This window comes from Microtus oregoni, unplaced genomic scaffold, assembly GCF_018167655.1.
Source record: "Microtus oregoni isolate MIOR12 unplaced genomic scaffold, Mior012 000020F_ref0000438, whole genome shotgun sequence".
NCBI classification, from domain to species: domain Eukaryota; kingdom Metazoa; phylum Chordata; class Mammalia; order Rodentia; family Cricetidae; genus Microtus; species Microtus oregoni.
This window is the reverse complement of record NW_024543079.1, coordinates 25,320,118-25,336,107: the sequence shown is the minus strand read 5'-3', so window position 1 is coordinate 25,336,107 and position 15,990 is coordinate 25,320,118. Positions and strand designations below refer to the sequence as shown.

The 15,990-nt window shown below is 42.7% G+C and overlaps 1 protein-coding gene across 5 annotated transcripts in view; it reads right to left on the bottom strand.

The window, feature by feature from the left end:
• Kif16b (kinesin family member 16B) overlaps nucleotides 1-15,990 on the bottom strand; it is a 264,942-nt gene that overhangs the window by 231,235 nt on the left and 17,717 nt on the right. The gene's annotated exons all lie outside the window — the stretch shown is intronic.

Sequence of the window (15,990 nt, the reverse complement as noted above, 5' to 3'; positions counted from 1 at the left end):
TCTTACAAAGCAATAATCAGGAAGTCAGGGAAATTCAGAATAGCATAGTTCTCTAGAACAACTCTACATACTAGGTAGCAAGGGTCTGTAATACCAGCAGGAAGATCATGAATTCAAGGACAGCCTGGGCTATATAAGAGAGACCACATCTCAACAAGAAAAAAATATTATTTACCTATATTAAAGAATTATCAATTACCAATAAAAAGGAATGAAAAGCATCTCTGGACAACATTGTGGCATGGTCACCAGGACACGTGATTTAAGGCAGTCTTCACCTTTTATGATCTGATTTTAGCATTTTATACTATGGAGAGAAAGTAATAGACATTCAGCACTAATCCTAACTTCAGTTCTGAAGTTTCATCATTTCCTAGGCTAGTGATATATAATCCAGTACTCTCCAGTGATGCCAGGCGGCAGCAGCAGCAGCAAGATATGGATGCCAGCTGACCATGAAATCACAAGGGGAATAGCACATACCCTATGGCATACACAACACATTGTACTGTGTTAACAAACTGGAAGGCTCTGCAGGTTAAATATACCCAGAGAATTGATTTATTGTATTCTTAACTTATAAAAGGCTTAGGGACAAAATCCCATCCCAAGTCCAAAGAAAATGTATGTACAATGATATTACTTGTATGTAGAAAGCAAAAGGACAACCTTAGTCTTTTTCAAAAGGCTACATATAGATAAAGAAGAAAATTGGAGAGAAGGGCAATAACAAAAGCAAGATTTCTCTGAATATTAAAGAATGCAAAATAAACTTGTTTAAACAATCTAAAATTCAAAAGAAGTTGAAAAAAAATGAATCAAACTTTGTACCACAGTAGAAGAACATTTCCACAGGGCAGAGAGGATTTTGACTACACAATGTGACAGAATCAGTTATCTCTGGTGGTCATTCTAAGATTTTTATTTGTATATTGTGAGATAATCCATGAATACTTATACTGGTATCACTGGGAGCTACTGCCAGTAGACCTAGTAGATTAAAAATGAACACAAACACAAGATCGATGAGATACGGATTCTGAATGGGAAATAACAGCATGAACTATAACCTAAATTTAAAGAAATAAAGGGAGGGGGAGAGGAAGAAAAAGAGGGAGAGGAAAGGGGACTGAGAGGAAAAAATACAGGTTGCACATTCCTAACTGAAAATCTAAATTCCAAAATGTTCCAAACTAGAAAGCTTTATGAACCTTGACATGATGCCACAAGTGACAATTTCACACTTGACCTCATGTGGCAGGCACACATGAAAATATTATACAAAACTACCTTTAAGTGAATATCATGATTAGTCTCAGGTCCAACTTGCAAGCTATTTCACTCCGTAGATGCTAACATTTCAATATCTCAAACAATCTAAATTCTGAAACCCATCTAATTCCCAAACATTTCAGAAAAGGGATACATAACTCCCTAGTTTTTCCTACTGAAAAGATCTAGAATCATCTGGTCAAAGAATAGGCTCTAAACACCATTTGCCAGAAAAAGAACTCAGGGCATCTTAAATAAATTATTCAATCTAAATACCTAAACCTTCTCAAGAAAGAAGGGCGACTACAGATCACTAGTCCTGATGGAAGGCAAGTCCCCAAACGGCCGAGGATGGTCCCAGTGCTCACACCCTCTGAGCTCCCCTTCCCTTGCTGTAGGTTGAGCCTGGAGAGTCACTTCCAATGACTAGAAGACAGAAAGCCCAAGTAACCTGGGGCTGATTGCAAAAGACTGTAACTTCTATCTTCCTGGCTGTTTCCTTATGCTTGTCCCTTCTCTTAAAGCCCTGGTGATGGGGAAGGCCAGCTACCATGTTGTGAGAAACCCTAAAAAACCAAATCAAAAACACATCCCATATTTCCTCTATAACAGCTACTTCAGAGCAAATAAATGGAAGTTTCCCCTTTAGAGTAATCCCAAACCTATTTGTAGAAGAAAAGACAGAATTAAAATAGCATTGTACTTTCATATCTGGTGAGTTAGTGACTCAACTCTGTGAACACCATGACTACTCACCCAGCCCGTGCAAGATGGCCCTGGTTGGCAGACCCCGCCTACAGTACAGTACACCACCACTGCTCCACAGTCCTGCCTACAGTACACCACTGCTCCACAGTCCTGTCTACAGTACAGTACACCACCACTGCTCCACAGTCCTGTCTACAGTACAGTACACCACTGCTCCACAGTCCTGTCTACAGTACACCACTGCTCCACAGTCCTCTCTACTGTACAGTACACCACCACTGCTCCACAGTCCTGTCTACAGTACAGTACACCACCACTGCTCCACAGTCCTGCCTACAGTACACCACTGCTCCAAGTCCTGTCTACAGTACACCACTGCTCCAAGTCCTGTCTACAGTACACCACTGCTCCACAGTCCTGTCTACAGTACACCACCACTGCTCCAGTCCTGTCTACAGTACAGTACACCACCACTGCTCCACAGTCCTGCCTACAGTACACCACTGCTCCACAGTCCTGCCTACAGTACACCACTGCTCCACAGTCCTGCCTACAGTACACCACTGCTCCACAGTCCTGTCTACAGTACAGTACACCACTGCTCCACAGTCCTGTCTACAGTACAGTACACCACCACTGCTCCACAGTCCTGTCTACAGTACACCACCACTGCTTCAGAGTCTTATTCTCACCCAAAGGACCCCCTCTGACCTGAGCTGAACCACCAGGAAATGTAACAGCAAGGACCATGCCAAACCATCAGCAGAGAGCGTCAGTAACTCCAGCTGATAAAGCGGCAATTGGTAATGCTTTCTTGTAACAAGAATGAATTATGAAGAGTAGAAAGAAAGTAATCCATATATTAAAAAGACAAATTAACGATGTGCTAGCCACCTAGACCTCCATTAACATGGGGCGGGGGGGGGGGGGAGGATTCTAAAACTTGTAACACAGTGGGTCTAGGAAATAGCTCCGAGTGCTTGCTGCATGAGTATGAGAGGCCTTGAGTCAGAACCCGGGGACCCGTGTAAAAGGCCAGGCAGAGCAGAGCATTCCTACAACCCCAGGCCTGAGAGGAGAAAACAGGGACATCCCTGGACTCACTGGCCAGCCAGTGTCACAGAATCAGGCAGTTCCAGGCTCAAAGAGAGCTGTCTCCACATATAAAAAGTAACTGAGGAAGATACCTGGTGTCCACTCCTGGCCTCCATACATACATGCACACATGAACACGTGCGCACATATTACAGCATGTGAAGAGAAACACTGACAATGAGTAGACATTTGATATTAAGGAATTAGAACTAGTGTTTCAGGTGTGATAAAAGTACCATAGCGGCTTTCATATTTCACATATCTTACCCTTGAAAATAACACATACAGAAATAATTATAAGTAAAATTATCTGGGAATTACATTAATCTGATGGTAGGAAACTAGCTGAGGGTGACCTCCTAGTCATCTCAAATAAACCACGAAAGTTATGTTGCAGTACACACCATTAAGCCTGTAATAGATTCCCAGAACCAGGTTTGACATTTAAAAGCCAGTCTTAAGAAGACTTCCATTGCCTGACACCAGGTCTTAGAACCTACCTTTAGGCTATTCCATGTTCATATGACCATATACAAATTGCTCCTCAAATCATGCTTTCTGGGCATTTAACCATGAAGACCATACAGCCCAGCAAGATCTGCTCACACTACGTGTATCTGCGCTGCAGACTATACTACCTTGGGGCCTGCCAGTTCCCTAGGGGCTCTTTCTCGCTCAACAATCTTCTATGCCTGAATTTTGAATTTTAAACCACCTACTATCAATACACAGCTCAAGTGAACAAAACAACGTACTCTCTGAGAATATCAGATACTGTATATCACACTACTCATCAATGCTTGCTCTTGGAAGAAAGTGTGCTTTACACCCTGACTACCAACCCTGCCTTCAGCCCAGCACCTCTGGATTCCAATCTCAGAACCTCTGAAGCAGCTTACAAGGTCCTCTGCATGATCACTTCTAACTCAGTAAGTGTCTAAGCAGTGCTTCTCAGTTGTAAGGAAACTCCTAGAACCTACTCTACAAGAACACTAATAGTAAATGTAAACACTGAAATGTAAAATCAGTGTGTTTCTAACTGCATTTCCTAAATCTAACCTCTTAGCAAAGATTTTAGAGCTGCCCAGAGATTACCCCAGCTGGGGAGTGGTAGTGGGAGGGGCACAGGGAACTTGTACAGCCTCCTTCTGGAGTCCAGGGCTCGCCTCAAAGAACTTATCTCTCCACAAGATAAGAACACCATAAGCCCCCCTCACCCCTGCAGCCCAACACAGGATGTTCCAAAAGTGCCTGAGACCAGCAGCACAGGAAGCCCTGAGGACTGTGAATTGAGGAGTGTGGAGCACCACTATGGAGTGGGCACTGTTGTTGACTCGCAGCAGCCTACACATGATTCTGACGACCAGTGAGGCCTGGAAAAGGTGGAAGACGCATCAGTCTATATGACATCTTGCTATCTGCTCTTACATTCACTCTAAAAAATTCCTAATATAAACATAATCTGCATTTTACACAGTAAAATTTAATTTGTTCTTTGACTTTCAAGTTTTTTCCCCAACATAATATTTTTATTAATCATTTGGGAATTTTATACAATGTGCCTGATCGCACTCACTTCCCATCCCTCCCAGATCCACCCGCCAACCTTGCATGGCCCCCTCAATACACCAAGTCCAATTTGTGTTACCCATATACTCTGGAATATAGTCAATGAAGTTTTATTTCTAAAACCACATGGGAGAATGGAAGGAAATGGGCCAGCTAACCCTCTGCTCTCACGTGGTGTAGACGTCTCTACCCAAGAACATTGCAATGGCAAGATCTCATCTAAGAAGCCATCTGAGTTCCATGACAACCAGTTCCCTCACTCACAGGGCCCTGCCAAACCACCAGCTTCTAGGATTTTCTGTATCTATACTGTTTCCCGCTGTAACTGTAGGGCTGCATTGAAGAGCTTGAGATCATTTTGAAACATAGTTGTAGCCTCTGAGATTAAGGAGAGGGCTATCTGTTCCAGAGCGGAAACTGCACAGGGAATCTTCTAACTTTGTTTCTCTAAGTATCAAGAGTGAAGCTAGATAGGAAAAAAGGACATCTTTACACCAGAAATATCATGTAATATCTACAGTAAAGATGTTATCTAAGTACAGCTTTAGCCAGAGAGAAAAATCTCAAGCTAGTGACTCAAAATGCCAGTAGGAAGCTCAGTGAGCCTGTTCTCCAAGCTGGCTGGAGCCACCAATGCTAAACCACCCCTCTGCTGTCTGCATTCCATGTGCATGCCAGAGGCCTATCACACTCACAATTATTTCAAAGATTTAAAATTATTTCAAAGATTTAAAGTCGAAAGAGGAGATCTCCACACCTTGCTCCTCCCCACCTTGCTGGGCAGCCCTGCTCCATGCCCATCACCTACCTACTGGAGACTGACTTTTCTCATGGTCCTTTCTTCACCCCCAGAGTCTTAAGTATCACAATTCCTCAGGGTCCGTGTAAAAATTCATCTTACCCCAATTCTTCAACCCAACAGTTATCAAGTCCTGTCTACTCCACACCTACTGACCTTACCCTCATCTCCCCACTCCATTGCCACTGTTCAAAGTCAGGCCACTCCTACCACTCTCTGCCTCCCATCTGGTCTCTTCTCATATACACTTCACTCTCTGCTTCCAGAAAGCCTTCTAAAAGGTCACCTTACCATGACACCCCAGCTTTAAACGCCTTTGGGATTTCTCAAAGGTTACAGGACAAAGCTCAACTATCAGTGCTACACAAAGCCCTCCTTGCTCTGCCCTAACTCATATTGCCATTCTAATACTATGTCCCTTCCCCTTGGCCAACCTTAGCCATGCACTCACATACATGTATACATACATACTGCTTTCCGGAGCCTTCTACCTTGTCCTCTCCTAAACTGCATTCTGCCTGTCTTGTCTAGTATACAGTGAGCTCCTTACAAGGTCCACTTTCTGAGCTCACATATTCCTCCAGGGCCTGAAGTTCAGACACCACTAGAAAAAGTTGTTCTGTCTGTTGGGCTAACTAGATTACTGTAAGAACAGTTCCCACCAAAGCCTATTCAATGACACTCACCCTTTGCCTACTCTGGGGTCCCACCACCCCTACTAAATGATCCACCCTCTGCCTACTCTTGTTCCCTCACCCAGCACTGTCTCTTCTGTAGGACTGATACCTTCCCACTTCTCACCCATAGCTTGTCTGAGGTCTAGTCTAACCAGTTCCTCTTACTCAACTTTCAGAAACAACCTCCTATACATATTTGACTCATCCCATTTTCACAAGCCTCATCTCTGCTGAAGTGACCTCCCAGGCTAGCCTGGAGAAGCAAGGACCCAGCTGCACAGCCACACCAAGTACACCAGGCACAGAACCACAATTTACAGTCCGAACCAAGGGTTTCATGTTTAGCCTCTTGCCCAGCACTGCCAAAGACCAGGCACAGAGAGTCCTCCAGCCTCTGGTCAATTTCTTCTGACATTTAAGAAACATGGGAAATAAATCTTGACATTTTTCTTATATTGAGGAAAATAAATAATCCTAAAATATCATTTGAACATTGATTTGATAATAGAGCAAAATGAACTATGTCTCTCCCGAGCCACTCTGGTGAATTGGGTTTCTCAACTGAAAAGTCAATTACAGCCCCTTCATATAAATAAGTAATTTATCTGAAAGGTCTGGAAACTAGATCATATGATGTTACAAATGAGCCAGCTGGAGCAAGTATGCCGAGTTATAGATCAATACTGGAGGGGCGAGGCCAGAAGGAATGGGCTTTCAAAAGATCCAGTCAAGAAAACAGGTAGAGATGCCAGCTCTCGGGTGAGGGGGAAATGTGAATTACTAAAGAAAAAGAGAGTGATGGCAATCCAAACATATTTTTAATGTTTTTAAATTATCCAGGAATTCAAATTGATTCCAATCATTCTGCTTAGGGTATTTCGTCACTCCATAATACAGACAGACAGAAGAATGCTGGACCCATCAAACTGATCCCCTCTCCTGGGCAATTTTTACTAATATTCTAAAGCAAAATGAAACCCTCCTATTTCACCCAGCCAAGTCTATAAACCAGTATTTCATTCACTGCCTTCATTCTAGTTGCAGGATACTCAACAGAAACAATTAAAAAAAATGTATTTTAAAAAAAGAATATCTAAGCTCCCCCAACAAGATAAGTGGAAAGAAGCCCAAAGGACACCATAAATGGTAGAAATAGCTTGTCAGAGGCCACCACGTTGCACCTCAACAGAGCCAAAAGAATATGCACAGCTATGCTTCCAGATGCACAAAGCTTTTCTGAGCAGGAAGCTGTTTGCCTAGGACCTTTGCAGAAAGAATAAGCAAGGCATTGGGGGACAAAAAAATAAACTTAAACATGTCACTAGTCGAACGGTTTCAGCATGATTTATGATGACTTTTATAATTAAAACCAATGTAGTTAAACTAAAAGACACAAAACACTGTGTGCTTCCTCATGCTTACGGACAAGTTCATGACTGACTCAGCCTCCTCTCCTGGCACCCTCCCACACAGAAAACAATGGCTAGCCTTGCAATCCACATGTCCCTGTGCCCTGGCTCACTCTCTAGTGCAGTCTAGATTGGCCTCTGCCCCTCTCTACACTTGTGTGTTTCCATCATTCAAAATAATACCCAAGAATCAAAGCTACTCCAATAACACCCTTCTGCTTTCAAGGAGCACTCCTGATTTCTTAGACAGCCCCTCAGTTTCCTGCCTCTACCCAGCTGCACTTCTTTTCCTTTATAAATGAGAGCTCCAAATAAAATAGCTGCTGTCCAATCATGTTGAATTTCAGATAATCAAACAGCTTCCAAGTATAACTGTCCTAAATACCCCCCAACACAAACAGCACAGGCTCACTCAGGAGACTGCACTCCTCAGGCTTCACCGCACTGAGAGGCACACACACTCCCTTGCCCAGCTAAAGCCCAAGACAGGAAGATGGATGAGCACACATCCTGAAAACCCAAAGAAAGAGCTCCCTGACATCTAAATCCAGAACCAAATTCAGGGATATTGAGCCAGGCTCCCTGCAGCTCCCTCTTCTTAGGCTGCTCCCACCTTCCTATCTGATCCCGAATACTTGGAAGAAATTAAGAGATATCAGTGCACAGTCAGAAACTGTTGACAGCTCTTACTTGCTCTCCATGAAATCAGACCAAGCTCAGTGTGGTGATGCACACCTTTGATAGAAAGAATTCAGGAGGCTGAGAAAGGAAGATGTGACTTGGAGGCCAGTCAGGGCAGAAAATTAGACTGTCTCAAAAAATAAAATACACCAAAAAAAAAAAGAAAGAAAAGAATTACTGGGGGGAAAAGCTTTCGTGGTGGCACCCTGATTCCAATATGGTTCTCAGGATCCACCTCCCCACACAATAGTCAGGTAAGTCACAGTGCCATGACCTGCATCCTAATGCCAGCTTCAGACGCAGCAAGGAGGAACAGGCAGCATCGCCCATCCATTCCTGCAGGCAACCCCATGCAAGAGGGAAAGACAAAGTCACTATCATAGCAACATGGAATTCACAGGCAGTAAGGCTAAGATGAGCCATGTCGAGTTGGGGCTGTTAATGTTGAGATTTTTAACACCTTGACTGACTTAGGGAAGGGATCAGAAACACACAATCAGGCCAGGTAACAACTTGCCTCTTCCAGCCAGTATCTCATGTGCGGTTCTAGAACATGCCACAGCACTTAATGGGCTTGTTAATTAGACCTGTAGATAGTGGGGTGACTATGCACTTGTCTTCCGCATCTGCCTGGATCTTCCTGAGAATGATGCCCAACTTTTCATAGATTTCACAATACATGGCACTGTCCTCATACAGCACAAACATCTGGATGAATGATTGGGTGCTGTGGGAGCACATTCCACTCCTTCAGCCAATAGCCTTTAAGATACCGGCCCACTTGGGCGTGGTCTCTAATACTCTAAAAGCAGTTGTAAAGCATGTGCCTGCTCTCTTGCTTTCTGCTTTTGCTTCCGCTCCCACTTCCAGCTGCTAGACTCTATTCCTGTCTGCGCAGAGGACTGTGATCTGTAAGTTTTCCCTTAAATAAATAAGCCTTTTATTATTCATAATTCTGAACTGGTATAGGATTATGTTGTGACTTCCATCATCAACTGGAAGCTGAACATTTGGTTTTAGAACCCCCACACACACCACCACACACCCCCACCCCTGTGCCTCTGCCTTGGCCTGTTGATAGGGCAGAACTTAGGTAGGCAAGGTGGACTGGACTGAATGCTGGGAGAAAGAAGGGCAGAATCAGGAAACTTTGTTGGTATGACATGACCTTGTGGTGATACAGAGATTAATGGAGATGGGTTAAATTGGTATGTAAGAGTTAGCCAGTAAGAAGTTAGAGTTAATGGGCCAAGCAGTGTTTTAAATTAATACAGTTTCTGTGTGATCATTTGGGTCTAAGCTAGGTGGGCAGCTGGGAACGAACAAGCGGCTCACTCCTTCCTACAACTATGCCCACAGGAGCAATCCATTATCTGCATCTTCTGGTTGACTCAACTACATTGTTGTCTGTCTTATCTCTTTCAAGATCCCATTTGCATAACTTTTACTAGAGTACTTCATTATAACTACACTATTTTGTATTATCAGTTGCTGTTTTGAATTTCTTCCTGAGCCTATTTTATAAGTTAAGCTTTATGGCAGAATGTATAGGGAAAGACACAACATACATAGGATTGCTTCCACCTTCCATCACGGAAATCATCTAGGGAACTCTGGAAACACTCCCACAAATACAGAGGGAAACTGCAGTGGACTGAAAGAATAGACGAAGCTGCTAAGTGAAAGCAAGATATTATTCTTGAACTCAAGTGTGAGAGTCAAGTTGCTAACTATCTTAAACTGTTAGGTGCAGAAGCATTTTCCCCACAAATGTCAGTTAATTTGGCAGATATTCACTCCAAAGAACAGGAATAAGATTCATCTTCTTCACAGAGATTATCACTGTGACCCTGACATTAGAACCAAACACAAGGACCCTTTCATCCCCTCTGGAGTCACAGGAAAGATAACAAACAGGAAGTGTCAGCAGTACCTGGTGATCTGAATGAAAATGACCCACAAAGCGAGTGGCACTATTAGAAGCTGAGACTTTCTTAGAGGAAGTGTGTCACTGGGGGTTGGTTTTGAGGTCTCAGAAGCTCAAGTCGGGCCTAGAGTGTCTAACAGCCTCTTCCGGCTGCCTGCAGATCCAGATGTAGAACTCTCAGCCACCTCTCCAGCACCATGTCTATCTGTGTACCATCATGCTTCCTATTATGACAACAATGGACTAAAACCTCTGAACCTGTAAGTCAGCCCCAGTTCAGTGTTTTTCTTTATAAGAGTTGGCATGATCATGGTGTCTCTTCATAGCAATAAAACCCTAACTAAGACAAAGTGTGATGAGCCAAGTCTACAATCTTGGGTCTTGTAAAATTACAGGGAGGAGGACCAGGAGTTCAAGGTCATCCAGAGGCCAGCCTGAGCTACCTCAGACAGCCCCTCAAAAGAGATAAGATAGAGAAAGGGGAAGAAGGCGAGGAAGTGCATGTGTCCACGTCTTTGGTATGTCTCCCCAAAACACACAACCAAGAAACTCCTCCGCAAAGGGAGAATTTTAACAAGATGGTATACAATTACACACCAGCTGCTTACAAACATCTTTAATGCCTTTGCTGTTTACTTGTGTTCAAACATAAGTAACTATAACCCAAAGGTCTCCATATACGATGACAGCACCATGAGACTGAGACACGTGGAAAGAAATCCTCTGCACTTCCATCTACTTCTATAACTCTCTTCAGATTAATCCATATTCTAAAAAAATGTTCTCAATGAGAGTTTCTTTTGGGGTAGGATACAGTGGTTGACCTGTGGAAAGAAGACTGATCCCTTTTATGACACCATCAACCAAATAAACTACCCAGGGGAGGGGTAGTGACAGAAGTTCAGATTTAACTGCTGAACTTGTCCCCCATGACTTTTCATGTCCAGTCACAGTGGAGTAAAGTGCAACCCTGGCTTCTTGTAATCTTTCTTTCGAGGAGAACACCTACTCTTCATACTGCCAAGAGAAAAAGGTTTAACCTTGGTGGAGCAAGGAGATGAACCTGGGTTGATGCCTTGACTTCTGAGAGCATTGAGACTCTGGGTATACTAGCCAACTTAGCTGAGGCCTGGATTTCTAATCTGTATGCTGGATCTGACTTAATCCTCTTATACACACCTTTGCGCAAACAAAACTAACTGCACAGCAATTGTGTGGCTATTGTGCTGATGTAAGATACCCCTCTGCATACTATGAATATGTTTTATTACCATTAGTTAATAAAGAAGCTACTTTGGCAGGATAGAATATAGATGGGGTGGGAGAAAGAGATTTGTTCAGCAGTTAAGAGGACTGGTTGCTCTTCCAGAGGTCCTAAGTTCAATTCCCAGCAACCATATGATAGCCTGCAACAATTTATAATGAAATTTTATACTGTATGTATATTTCTACTCTTATTTAAGGTATTATATTTATGTAGCTCACTTAAAATGTAATGTATATCTAAGAAATACAAATTAATAGTCATCTATAATAGTCAAACTTATAATCATGTTAGTTAAGTTTTGTAGATATACAGAGGTGTATATTTATTTTTATTTATTTATTTATTTATTAAGGATTTCTGCCTCCACCCCACCACCGCCTCCCATTTCCCTCCCCCTCCCCCGATCAAGTTCCTCTCCCTCATCAGCTCGAAGAGCAATCAGGGTTCCCTGACCTGTGGGAAGTCCAAGGACCGCCCACCTCCATCCAGGTTTAGTAAGGTGAGCATCCAAACTGCCTAGGCTCCCCCAAAGCCAGTACGTGCAGTAGGATCAAAAACCTATTGCCATTGTTCTTGAGTTCTCAGTAGTCCTCATTGTCCGCTATGTTCAGCAAGTCCGGTTTTATCCCATGCTTTTTCAGAACCAGGCCAGCTGGCCTTGCAATACCACTCTTGGGAATATACCCAAGAGAGGCCCTATCATACAACAAAAGTATATGCTCAACTATGTTCATAGCAGCATTGTTTGTAATAGCCAGAACCTGGAAACAACCTAGATGCCCTTCAATGGAAGAATGGATGAAGAAAGTATGGAATATATACATATTAGAGTATTACTCAGCAGTAAAAAACAAGGACTTCTTGAATTTTGCGTACAAATGGATGGAAATAAAAAACACTATCCTGAGTGAGGTAAGCCAGACCCAAAAAGAGGAACATGGGATGTACTCACTCATATTTGGTTTCTAGAGGTGTATATTTAGATGGATAGGTAATCTTCAGACACTTCAAAGACATACAGAATATGGCATTTAAGTGTTTTAAGAAAAACTTTTCTTGACAATGAGACATGTCTTTTCATACTTCAGAGAAGATGATGGCCATCAAAAAAACTCTACATGGAGTTTACTTCCTTTACAGTAAAATTAAGCCACTGGGCAAGAAAGTACTCTTGCCTGGACTGCTTGATGGTATGCTGTATAAACTAAACATGCAGGACCCACAGGAAAAATAACGGCTGAACTTGCCGAAACAAGTTGGGACAGTCCTTCAGAGTTCCTGCTTCATGGAAGAGTCTGTCAGACATTCTTCAGGACACATAAGAAAGCAACTGGTAAATTTTGCCAAAATAGGTGGTTCAGTCCTTCAAATTTTCTGCTTCATTGAGAAATCTCTATGTTACAGAAGAACTTTGGGTGACTGTCCAGGCAACCAGATATCTCTGTCATTTCTAGAATTTTAGAAGTTGCTTACAGTGTACTTCCTGTTTACTTAGTAACATTATATCCTTCTGGGGTCTTTAATGGAGTTGAAGACTAGATAGTCATGATTATAGTTTTCCTTAATTATGATAAAAAAATAAATTAGATATGAAACTTTTGATTAACAAAGATGAGATAGATGATAAAGTATTTTCTTTAATCTTGCCTAATACAAATGGACTAAATATTGTAACTGTAATTCTTCCTAGATATCTGTTTTAGTATATGTAATCTTACTATATTAAAGTAAAACCCTTCCCTTTTAATTAGAAAGAAAAGGGGAGATGATGTGGGATTGCGCTCTGTATACTGTGAATATGTTTTATTATCATTGGTTAATAAAGAAGCGGCTCTGGCCTATGGCAGGATAGAATATAGCTAGGCAGGAAGTCCAAGCAGAGATGGAGAGAGAAAAAAGGCAGAGTTGGGCAAGACACAAGTAGCCACCAGAGACACAAGAGGTGAGGTAACAAGCCATGAACTCATAGCAAAATATAGATTAATAAAAAGGGGTTAATTTAAGTTGTAAAAGCTAGTTCATAATAAGCCTGAACTAATAGGTCAAACAGTTTGTAATTAATATACATTTTTGTGTGATTACTCAGGATTGGGTGTCCAGGAAATGAAAGCACTGCCTCTGGTTACAATACACTATGCTAACATACAAATTTTTACTAAAAGATATGACAGATAAATCAGGTATCCCAAGGCCAAGCAGACATCAGACATACATTTTGATTATGAAATCAAGATTTTTCCACTTATTCGACAAATGTTATTTTACTACTGTGTGCCCATATCAACTAAAGTTCTACAGATATACTAGTAAGCAAAACAGAATCAAGCACAGCTCTGCCCTGCCCAATGGGAACCCCCATTCTAGAAGAGAGATTAATTTTATTACATTTCCCAATCCTTTCCGTAAATGGAGGTAATAGAGAAAATACACTTTACCATATTTTCCGCCCAAATCTTAGAAAAATGAGGATAGATAGCTGATTTATGAAAAGCTTTAAAAGTTTTGGGTATGAAAAACTCTGTCTTCATCAGCAGACTTGAGAGGCCACAGTTCATAAAAAGATTATCAGAACCATCAAGATTCTGTCACTTTTTAAAAATTTGGGAATTTCATCTGGTCATTCTGTCTCCATGCTGACTGTCCACGGGAAAGCCCTGCAGTGCAGTCTTAGTCCTCAGTGACTTCCCAGGGCAAAGCCTTGATGCCACTCATTTAAATTAGAAAGCCATAGCAGCCAGGGGCAGGAATAGATGGACAAATATATGCTTCCTCTTTTAAGGCTTGCTGAGGGACAGAAGCATATAATTAAGAACTGTGCCCTACAGGAGCCTGCCTGTATGATTCAGCATGGCACACTAGACAGCCCTTTATGGGCTTTTATAGCAAAGCCACCTTGGAAGCTGATGATTCTCACCTCACCCAGGTCTCGGAAGCTGAACCAAAGGGAGCCTGGACTTTTGATGGCTTGGTCAGTAAAGCGAAGTTGCTCCAAAAACAGAAACATGATCATGATTTTATACTGAAGAGCGGATCACCACGAAGTTCCTTTCCAAGAAAATCTCTGCATTCAGAACCCAACCAGTTGCCTCCCTCAGCCCAAACAGGTCCTGCTTGACAGAAACAGCTCTCTACTAGCCTGGTTCCTTCCAGACTGCACGGGTCACATGAGAAAACACCAGGCCTGAGTAGAACACTGGCCAAAGTGGAACAGAATAAAGCTGGTGCTGTCACACAAGGAGAGCCCTGTGGCTACTGAGCACAATTCAGGGCTGACCCATATACAGGGAATACCATTCTTGGTGCTCACCCAGTAAGGTAAAAACCAGCAAAGATTCCTACCCAGTTCTCCAACTCTGTCGCACACAAGAATATCCAGAGGGCTTTCCACAGCCCAGGCCCAGGCTACACCCAAACCTATTAAATCTGGCCCTGAGGAGGAAACACTAGGTGAGAAGGTTATGCTCCAGTGACCCAATTTGTTTTTCTTCTCCACTCACCTATTAACAGTCTCAGAAGTTCAACCTATACCTCAACCAACAGTCAGAGGAGAGAACCCAAACTATAACGGGCCCTGCAGGAAATCAAATGGGCAAGAAGAAAACCAGATGGGAGACTGGGAAAAGAACCAAGCAGATAAGCAGACCCTCAGCAGAATGTGCACTTCACAAGGGTAGTGCAGGGCTCTAAGACCAAAGATCTCAGGACCAGAGTCAGATCCAAGTACTGGATCTCTAATCTGGGCTTTAACAACTCACTGCTCAGCCATAAGCTAGGGAAAATTGTGGACTGCTCTGCCCCTCAGACTGGGCTAACAGGATATGAGCACTCTGCAAGAAAGTATCTGTAATCTGCTGCCCAGACTTCAAGCAGAGTTCAGAGGAGTCCTTCCAGAGCCAAGTCTGGAGGAGACCCAGGTTCCTGATGTCCCCATGGCTCCAACTCCAATTTCCAGATCATTGGTTTTCATGGCTTGTCTAACTAAGTACTCCATGAAGTTGAAAGCTGCTTAGGAACAAGAAGACAATGAGCAAAGAAACATTTCTCAAAGACACTGCCCAGAATAGGGACAACCCAATTGTGACAGGAAAGTATAAGGGGAAATGGCCAAAAAAAACTGGGAATGTAAATAAATCTAAGGAGAAGAGTGTTAAGCAGTTGTTGGAAACCAGAAGTTTGAAAATGTCACCCTTGGACTGCTGCTGCCCAGAAGTTCCCATTAGTGACTGCATTTTCACAATCAGAAAATCTTACTCATGAATCTAGATTTCTGGTTTCTTTGGGAACACGGAGAGGGGTTTCACAGGACAACAGGAGCGCAGTTAAGTAGTATCTCCCTGAAGGGATGCTCAGCTCCCCAAAGTCTAACTCAACTCACTCAAGTCTCCCAGTCTCACTCCCAGATGCATGACAGAGACCAGGCATGAAATAGGACAGAAGATGGGAGGATGGCAATCTCAGAAGGAAGCTTCTGCCACCGGATGGTACCCAGTCTGGTACCCAGTCTAAAGGCTCTGGAGCTTCCCAGACCACTACATAAGTACATGGCTGGATTTCACTTTTCCCCCCACCACAGAGCCTTCAGGCAG